This window comes from Erithacus rubecula (assembly GCF_903797595.1).
Source record: "Erithacus rubecula genome assembly, contig: scaffold_285_arrow_ctg1, whole genome shotgun sequence".
NCBI lineage: Eukaryota > Metazoa > Chordata > Aves > Passeriformes > Muscicapidae > Erithacus > Erithacus rubecula.
Genome location: NW_027636040.1, coordinates 48,337 through 57,249, shown reverse-complemented (window position 1 = coordinate 57,249; position 8,913 = coordinate 48,337). Strand labels below are relative to the sequence as shown.

At 44.2% G+C, this 8,913-nt stretch overlaps 1 pseudogene across 1 annotated transcript; it reads right to left on the bottom strand.

Annotated features, from left to right (window-relative positions):
* Nucleotides 1-3,605: 3,605 nt before the first annotated feature.
* On the bottom strand, nucleotides 3,606-4,223 carry LOC306815913 (ephrin-A4 pseudogene; annotated as a pseudogene). Its single transcript has one exon. The product of its transcript is annotated as an ephrin-A4 pseudogene (transcript).
* Between the last annotated feature and the right edge of the window lie 4,690 nt (nucleotides 4,224-8,913).

Sequence of the window (8,913 nt, the reverse complement as noted above, 5' to 3'; positions counted from 1 at the left end):
TTCTAGGGGTTAACTAGTGCAAAGTATTATTAATTTTATACCAGTAAAATCCTAAATAAACACAACCCATTTTGTTTATTGTATAGTTTAATTGTCTACTCCCCAATAAGCCTATTTCCTGTGGGTCCCAAGGGAGAGTAACACTCAATTTTGCTAAGATTTTTGTTGCAAGAATACTGTACAAGAGCCTGTGGTCATTTATTTATACTCAGTTTCATTAAAGTCTGGTATTCCTACTAGACAAGTTCTAAAAGGGCTAGTAGCGGAGACTAATGCTAAACAAAAGAAGTGGTGTTTGTTTTATTAGTTAGCCCATGTTACTTTTTTTTTTTTTTTTTTTTTTTTTTTTTTCCGTCTATGTTCAAAACAGTATCACTGTGCAACCTTGCCATATTGTTTTTCTCGCTTATTCTATATCAAGTGTTTCAATGCCAAATATGACTTTGGTTATCTCTGAATTTATAGAAGGTAGGTTTTCCCTAAGCTCGGTACGTATTAATTCAATAGTATCTTTTTCACAACAATATCCCAATATTTTACTTTTTTTCCAATCTTTTATGTTTCTCACAGTGTTCTGTATTCTCCACTTACAATGTATTCTATATAAATTGGCCCTGTTTTCTACTAACAACAGGGCTTCCCTCGTGTCGCGGGCTCCTGTTGCTGTTTTTAGTTCTGTTTGCCAGGTTAGGGCACGATTTCTCCAAGAGCAAGCAGTACACAAAGGTTGTGACATACCCCACTGAGATTTTATAACTGTAGAGTGACACCTTCCACAATGTAACAATACTAGCGCTTTACCAGTACACTTTTTCCCTTTGCAGTTCCAACACTTTCTTATCTGTAAATTTAGAATCTTGTTAATTATAGATTGTTCACAGTTATCTAATAGTCCAGTGGCTATTGAAATGTCCGGACGATCCCAATCAATGTTGATTGGTTTACCAGTAACTTGCTGGAGTTCAAAAACTGCGTCTTGTAAAAACAATTTATTCCGTAGCTGGCGAATCTTTGAGTTTTGTTCCCATTCTGGTATCATTCTTGGTAGGAACCCAAGTTGTACCTGAGGGAGTAGAAACGCAAAGGTAACTCTTACCCTAATAAAGAACTTTTGCTGGCTTCTGCCAAATGCTAGTGCGAGAATTTTTATATTGGACCCAAACACTTGGTTGAATGTCATGCACTGGATTTTCCGGTGGCATAGGTCGGTTTCACTGCAGAGTTTCCGAGCTGGATCTGTTTTCTAACTACTGGGTTATTTTTCAAACAGGTTGGACACATAGCATTCACTCTTTTTGCCAATGTTAACATCTGGTTAGAAATTACTTCTCTTTTTTTTTTTTTAAATTTTACTAAGGCCTCTGCTTCCCAATGGCATTTATTATGTTTTGTTTCCAGAATTGCCTTCATGATTCTGGCAGGCACTACAACTTGTCCCATTGCGGTTACATACCATCCAACTTCATTCTTTTGGGCCAGCAGCAGTGATGCCAGTTTTTCGTCATCTGGGGAGTACTTAGGTTCCTGTAATAAATGTGGAGTTACTGGGCTCACCTTAGTTGGTACCAAAGCCATTTGAGTCCATACTTCTTTGGCCACTTCCCGAGCCGTCCGATCTGCCATCTGGTTTTCTTTGTAGATTTTTTTATTTTCCTTTTGATGTCCTTTAACATGCATTACAACCACTGATTTAAAATACGCCTTTGGAGTAATACATAGAGCTCCATGAATATGTACACCTCCAAAAGCATATCTAGAATCAGTCCATATGTTTACCTTTTTTTTTTTTTTTTTTTTTTTTTCACTTAATTCCAAAGCTCTTGTTAATGCAATAATTTCTGCTCGTTGGGCTGAGGTTCCGGGAGTCAGGGCTATTGCTTTTACCACTGTTTTTACTGTTGTTACAGCATACCTGGTTCCATTTTCCACAAAACTGGATCCATCAGTAAACAGTTCCCAATCCGGGTTTTCCATTGGAGTATCCTTTAAATCGATTCTGCTTGCATGTACTTGTTCAATCACTTCCATGCAATTATGCACCAATTTTCTTTCCTCCTGCTCGCTGCGGAGAAATTCTGCTGGGTTAACATGATTAGTCATTTTCAGTTCCACATCATCCTGTTCTCTTAGGATTGCTTGGTATTGTAGCATCCTGCTGGACGAAAGCCAATGACCCCCCTTTTGCTCCAGAAAGTCAATTTTCTGGCTTCCTGGATGAGGATCACTGTGGCCGTAACTGCCCGCAAGCATGACGGCCATCCAGCACTGACTGGATCCAGTTGTTTCGAAAAGTACCCTACCGGGCGTTTCCAGGATCCAAGTCTCTGGAGTCAGCACTCCGAGTGCTAACTTTTGCCTTTCATTCACATATAACTGAAATTCTTTGTTTAGATCTGGGAGGCCTAAGTCCTCAAAGGCTTTTTTCCTTTGTCGATCCCAGTGTAACTGTGGTTCTTTCAGGGCCTCATACAAGGGCTTAGCTAAGAGTCCAAAATTCAAAATCCATAGTTTGCACCATCCCACCATTCCTAAAAAGGACCTAAGCTCTTGATGGTTTCTTGGAAGGGGTATGGCACATATTGCTTCTATTCGATTGACTCCCAGCCTCCTTTGTCCTTGCATGACTTCGCATCCAAGATAAATCACACTTTCTTTTATCAGCTGTGCCTTTTTCTTTGACACTCGGTAGCCACCCTGACCTAGCATATTTAACAATGCAATAGTCAATTTCAGACAGGTTTCTTTTTCTTCTGCTGCTAGAAAAATATCATCTACATAATGGAGAATGACATAAGAGAATGGTGACTCTCTTACCTCAGCAGTCTTCCACTCTTCTAATTCCTTTGCCAATTGATTTCCAAATATCGTAGGACTATTTTGAAACCTTGAGGCAGCCGAGACCAGGTGAGCTGTCTTTTCCTTCCAGTGTCAGGACTTTCCCACTCAAATGCAAAATATTTCCTACTTTCGAATGCCAGAGGGATGCAGAAGAAAGCATCTTTCAAATCAATAACAGAAAACCATTTAAATTTTTCTGACACAGATGTTAACAAAGTATATGGATTGGCAACCACTGAGTGAATGTCTTTGGCAATATTATTAATTGCCCTTAGATCTTGCACTAATTAATACTCACCATTTGGTTTCCTGACTGGAAAAATAGGAGTATTAAATTCTGATTCACATTCCTGCAGAATGCCTTGTGTCAAGAACTGAGTTATTAAAGGAGCAACACCCTTTTTAGCCTCTAATTGGGTATCGTTTTATTCTGACTGGCTGAGCTCCTTTTTTTTTTTTTTTTTTTTTTAATTTTACTACTACTGGCTGGGCAGCCTTTGATTTTCCAGGGTTCCCCGTTTCCCATACCCAAGGTACTACAGCTTGATCCACCTCGATAGGAATAGGAGAGGAATTGACCTCCCTTATAGTAAATAATTTAGCAACTTCTTCCTCATGAAATTCTAATTTAAAAAAAAATTATTTTTACATTTAGTAACGATAGTAAATCTTTGCCCTACGGGTTTGGGGGTTTGGCTGTGAGGAAGAGTCTGGAAGCGGCGTTGGGGCAGGGGAGCTCATCCTCCCTGCCACGGGCAGCGCCGGGGTTAGATCCAGAGGGGGGCCAGGAGCACGAACGCCAGGCACGGGCTGCAGGATTGCGATGGGACCGCGGTGCCCCGGGCAGGCACCACATTTTCGGGCTCCTTGCGCTTTCGAGGCTGCGAATTGGGCACCTTTGTTACTGCCTTTGGCGTGGTGCCTTGGCAGCAGACGGTGACGCGCAGCTTCAAGCACCGCCCGGCGCTTTCGGGGCTGGGCACGGAGATGTAGTAGTAGGTCTCTCCGGGCTGGAACTCGATGCCGAGTGGGAAGGGGGTAAAACGCTGGATCTTTTCGGAGAAGCGGACGGGCCCGAAGGGAGCCCGGGGCCGGTTGCACTTCCAGCGCATGAGGGCGCCAGGGGTTTCGTAGCAGCCGCGATAACCTTCCCGGTTTACTATGAAAAGCGTGAAGGTTTCTGCCTGGCCGGCGGGCACCGCCCCCTTGTAGTGCGGGCAGTAAATGTCTAGGTAGTCATTGATGGCCACTTGGATGGAATAGTCGTCTTGCAGGAACTTGGGGTTGCTGCCGTTCCAGTGGATACTGTGGCGGAAGCCGCGCACTGGCGGCGCCCAGAGCAGCGGCGCCCAGAGCAGGAGCTCGAGCAGCGGCGCGGGGCGCATGGCTCAGGCTAGCCTGAAAAGTGCATACATACACTAAAAGATACTTATAGTTCCGTGCCTTCGGTAATTCTGAAAAATCTACTTGTCAGTAATTTCCTGGTTTTGGTCCCATTTGTAGTTTCCTTGTCTGACTGAATACAATTTTGACCAATTTAACGTTTTGGGCATTCCAGTCCTAATTCCTTTCACTAACAATTCCTGATATTCCCTGATAGATTTTCTTCCCTCACCACTGTTTGGATCCCATTCTGGATCATTGTTCGGCACCAAGCCACCCACGGCTCTCCCAACCGAATGCAGCCCGGTTACCTCCCGAGCACGCTCCCCCACTGCCCGCAACACCATTTCCCCCTCGGTGGAACCCACTAAGGCATCCAACAAAACCTACAAGTCATTTCAATCTGGACTCCGAGCCCTAACAATCACCCTGACCACCCGCGCCACTTCTCCAGGACTCTCACGGCAACCACCTGCTGATTGCCTCCGAATCACCAGATTTCCTAGGGAGAAAGGCACCTTTACAAGCACCTTTTCTCCTTGGGGTCCCATAGCTTCCCTTAAGGGGGCAATAAGCCGGGGTTCCCCATGATTTTTTTTTACGTCCTTATCTAGTTCGAGCCGCGAGCGGGGCACCTCGTCGACCCTGGGGAGAAACAGGGGAAGGGGCTGGGGAACGCACAACAACTTTCCCAACATTCCCTGGCACTACCGCCATTCCCGCCACCTCCTCCTCTTCCCCCCCCCCCCCCCTTCCCTTCCTTCTCCTCTTCACTGCTCTCCGGCAACGGCGGACACAGAGAGGAATGGGGTGAAACAGAGGGGAGGGGTGAGACAGCCGGAGGGGGTGAGACAGCAGGAGGGGACGAAGCAGCAGGCACATCGGGTGATATCATTAAAGACAAATCTTTCTCTGGTCGAGAGGTTAAGGCTAAGCACTGGACACACTTAGATCTTCCTTTACAACCCCCCCCCACACTCAGGTTCTTTCATTTCCAATACCATTATTCCACATTCAGTCTGCCACTCCTTCTTGCGGCGCAGCAAATAAAACAAATCTAAATACTGTATCTCATCCCATTCTTCATTTTCCCTTAAATACTGCATTAATGAGTTCAGGGTATCATAATTCACAGTACCATTTTCTGGCCATGCCGGCCCCTCTCGCTCATATTTTGGCCATTAATGATTACGATAATCAAACCCTTTACTTTTCTACTTTTTCAACAGACATCCTAACGGTGTATTTCCGGGTATACCCTTAGAGTACTGAACCATAAATTTGAATGCTTTAAATGGCATTTTGAACCGGTTTCACTTACAACTGTACAACAACTCGGCAACCGATCGCAACAACTAATATGCAGCAACGTACAGAACAATAATAACCACAATTAATATTAACAGTTTAACAGAATCAATCATACCACATACTCACACTCACACAACAGAAATAAATAAATACCAGAATAAATACCAGACCAATCCAACTTGCCACTTCTCGACGCCGCGAGGGGCAAGTGCCGGACCTGCGCAGCTTTCGCCGCGTCTGACAGCCGGCGCCTAGGCTTTCCAGACCAACCAGACGTCTTAGCCCAACCCTGCGAGGATCGCCGCCTCGTCTTATGAGCAGGCACCCAAAACCAGAAACAGAAAATAAAGCACCTTCGGGCTTACCTTTTGCAGTCGTCCGCCAGGCGCGGGGGTCGGGCACGAACCGATGACTCCCCGAGAATCACTCGGTGCCGGCGTGGAGTGGATCAGAACGCGAACCGCCCCAGCCACCTTCGGAGTCCTGCCGCGGTCGCCAGAAAACTGTTGCCCGATCCGAAGAAAACACAAACAACCGAAGTCGTTTATGCGGTGCTTTATTGAGGCCTCGGGAGCCCGTGGACTAGCGTCCAAAGACAGAGCCCCATTTGACAGAAAATTCACAGGGTTTTTATATGTTTCTTTACATGATTTCTTCATCTTAACAGATTCTTACTTCATTTTTGATACCTGGTACCATAATCTCTCTGACATTTAAGATTTTGCCAAAAGGTACATTCCCTAGATAAATGGATACACTCCTTAAGATAAGTAATTATTTCTCAACTACACTGCTTATATTACAAAATTTGCTATAAAGTTCATCTGCCGGTTACATGCGGCCTACCAAGCCTTAGCATAACTACTACTAATGTCAACTAATATCGATTACTAAGGTTTATTATTATTTTAATACAATTTATTGTATCAAAATGGCAACAGTGTTGTTACTTGTGTTTGTCTATAAAGAAAATACAGCTATCCTAGTTTGTGAGGAGCTTGTCTCCTCAAAAATTCTAATGCAGACATTCATTTGGGATGTATGTAAGATGTCATAATGTAACTGTTTCAAATTCTTACTCTAATTTATTTTCTTTAAACCTTAAAAATATTGATTGATTGATCAATCGATTGCTTGCAGAAACCCTTGGAATACTTTTCAGACTGGCTGAGAAATTACAAACACGCTTTTCTGGAATGCTTGTACAAACACAGTTACTGAGGCTGCTGTGAATGTGCAGGAGCTTTTCACAGATGTTGGACTCTTCCTATGGGGCACAGGCATTAGCACAGGGATGTTTTGACACCACCCTGTTTGCAGTAGTCTACAACCCGTGATTAACCCTGCCCCACTGACAGTTCCCTGGCATGTGCAGATGCCTCCAGGTGGCCAGAAGAGACATCAGGCTCCTTGGCAGCGTTCCCAAAAAGGCCACAGGACAAATGGGAACATCACTCTCACTCACCCAGCCAGACTGTCCCACAGACTCTGAATTTGGGCATTGCAGGGATCAATCCAACAGATCACCTGCACTTCTCCAAAGCCTGAGCAGAGCTTTGCTGAGAGTTCAGCACTGCCCACAGTGCCCGGGGCTGACACTGAGCGAGCCCTGCATGGGCTGCTGCCCCAGCACCATCCAAGGCTGCCTGGCTGGCACAGCAGGAGCTGGTCCCACTGCCAGGGGTTTATCCCGTCCCTGGAGGAGCTCTTGGAGCCCTGAGAGGAGCACACGGCACTGAGCACGGGCTGCTGAACTTCCATGTCCTTGTTCGTGACACTCTGGGACAGGCTCGGATCAACGGGCCAGAATGATCTGAGCAGGGCAGATGCTGGTTTTATCCACACCTGGGCCAAACAGCACCGTAGGAAAAGTATCACTGGCAGCTGTTCTTGGTTTGGCCATTTTTATGGTGAGGAATACATTTGTATCCCAATTCAGCTTTATTTGACTGTGCAGTTTCTGGGAGCACTAAAATTATTTTCACAAACATAAGAAAATTGTATGACTGTAATTTTAAGTGCACATAAAGCTAAATGTAAACAATCCTTATATTAGATAGGAGTTGCCTGCCTTAAAGAACCTATGACTTTGCACCTATTATTTCACTGATTTTGTATCTTTCAGAGGAAGCAGCACAGTTCATTTGAACGAAGCCCTTCCTTACACTTAAGAGAAAAAACAAGTTGTATGAGAGCTCTGCCAGCTGTGAATGCATGAAGAATTGTACTGCTATGGAAGTGTACACTATTTAACTACATTTTTAGGAGAAGAGCTAGTATATAAATTCATTAATGAAGGAAAGTACCGGAATTTGAATTTTTCTTGTATAATATCAATTTCCCAATAGGTTTTGTGACTGTATTTTTCCCTGTATGCAGACTTCCCTGGCAGTGACATCTGTGCTGAGTGCTGGATTGGATATCTTGGTCTGGGGAGATGCCTTTAGTTCATGGCACACACAGGTCTCAAGAGGGTGTCCGGGTGTCCCTGTGCTCTGGCACCAGCTGAGGTGTGCAGCACTTCTAGGGCTGCCTCCAGGTGTGATGAGCTCGAGTTAAAGCTGTGCCTTCTGCTGAGCAGCTGCTGCCACCTGACAAGGAACAGCTTGGCCTAATATAATAAACAGAGGCATCTACATTTCTTACTAATCCCAGGGTCTGATAGAATGGTTCTTCATCCTGCTGTGATCACTGAATCACAGGGTTAATTTCTACAAATGTCCCACTTTGTCTGCTTTATCCCTGCCAGCTCCATGAGCCTCGATATCCTGCTGCTCAACTTCCTTGAGAAAAACTGTCCTTTCCTTGGAACAAGGTTCTTCACTAACAGTTTGACTCAAAAGTTGCTCACTGATGTCTCTCTGATTCCCAAGTTATTTCAGATCTACAGCTGCCTTTTAGGGATATACCCTGCTGCTCATTTGATTTCTGAGGGATCTTCTTTTACTATTTTCAGGACTGAGCTAGAAGAAGCAAGTCAAGGTTCAAGGGAAGGACTTGTGTTTCCTACTTCATCCAGGGTCATTTAATTTGAAAAGTTTTAGACTTGGATTTTGAACAGTGAATTGTCTTTGGGCCAGATTTAAAAATCTCTCAACACACTCATGTTTTCAACATGCAAGCTTTTACACTCAGATTAGTCTCTTTCACTGAATGTTAGTAAAAAATTGAATGGGTGATGAGCCCTCCATTTAGTGTTTTTCCTTAATGAAAATTCCATAGTGATGCTGAATAAAGTGCTTGATTTGGATACTCCTGGAAACTCCATGCTTTCTTTCTCCCCTTCCTTCCTTCAATGTATGGAATACCAACATTTATGTCATGAGAGTTTTTCCCCATGTGTTTGTTTGAAGATCATGCATGTAGTAATGTTAAAATCAT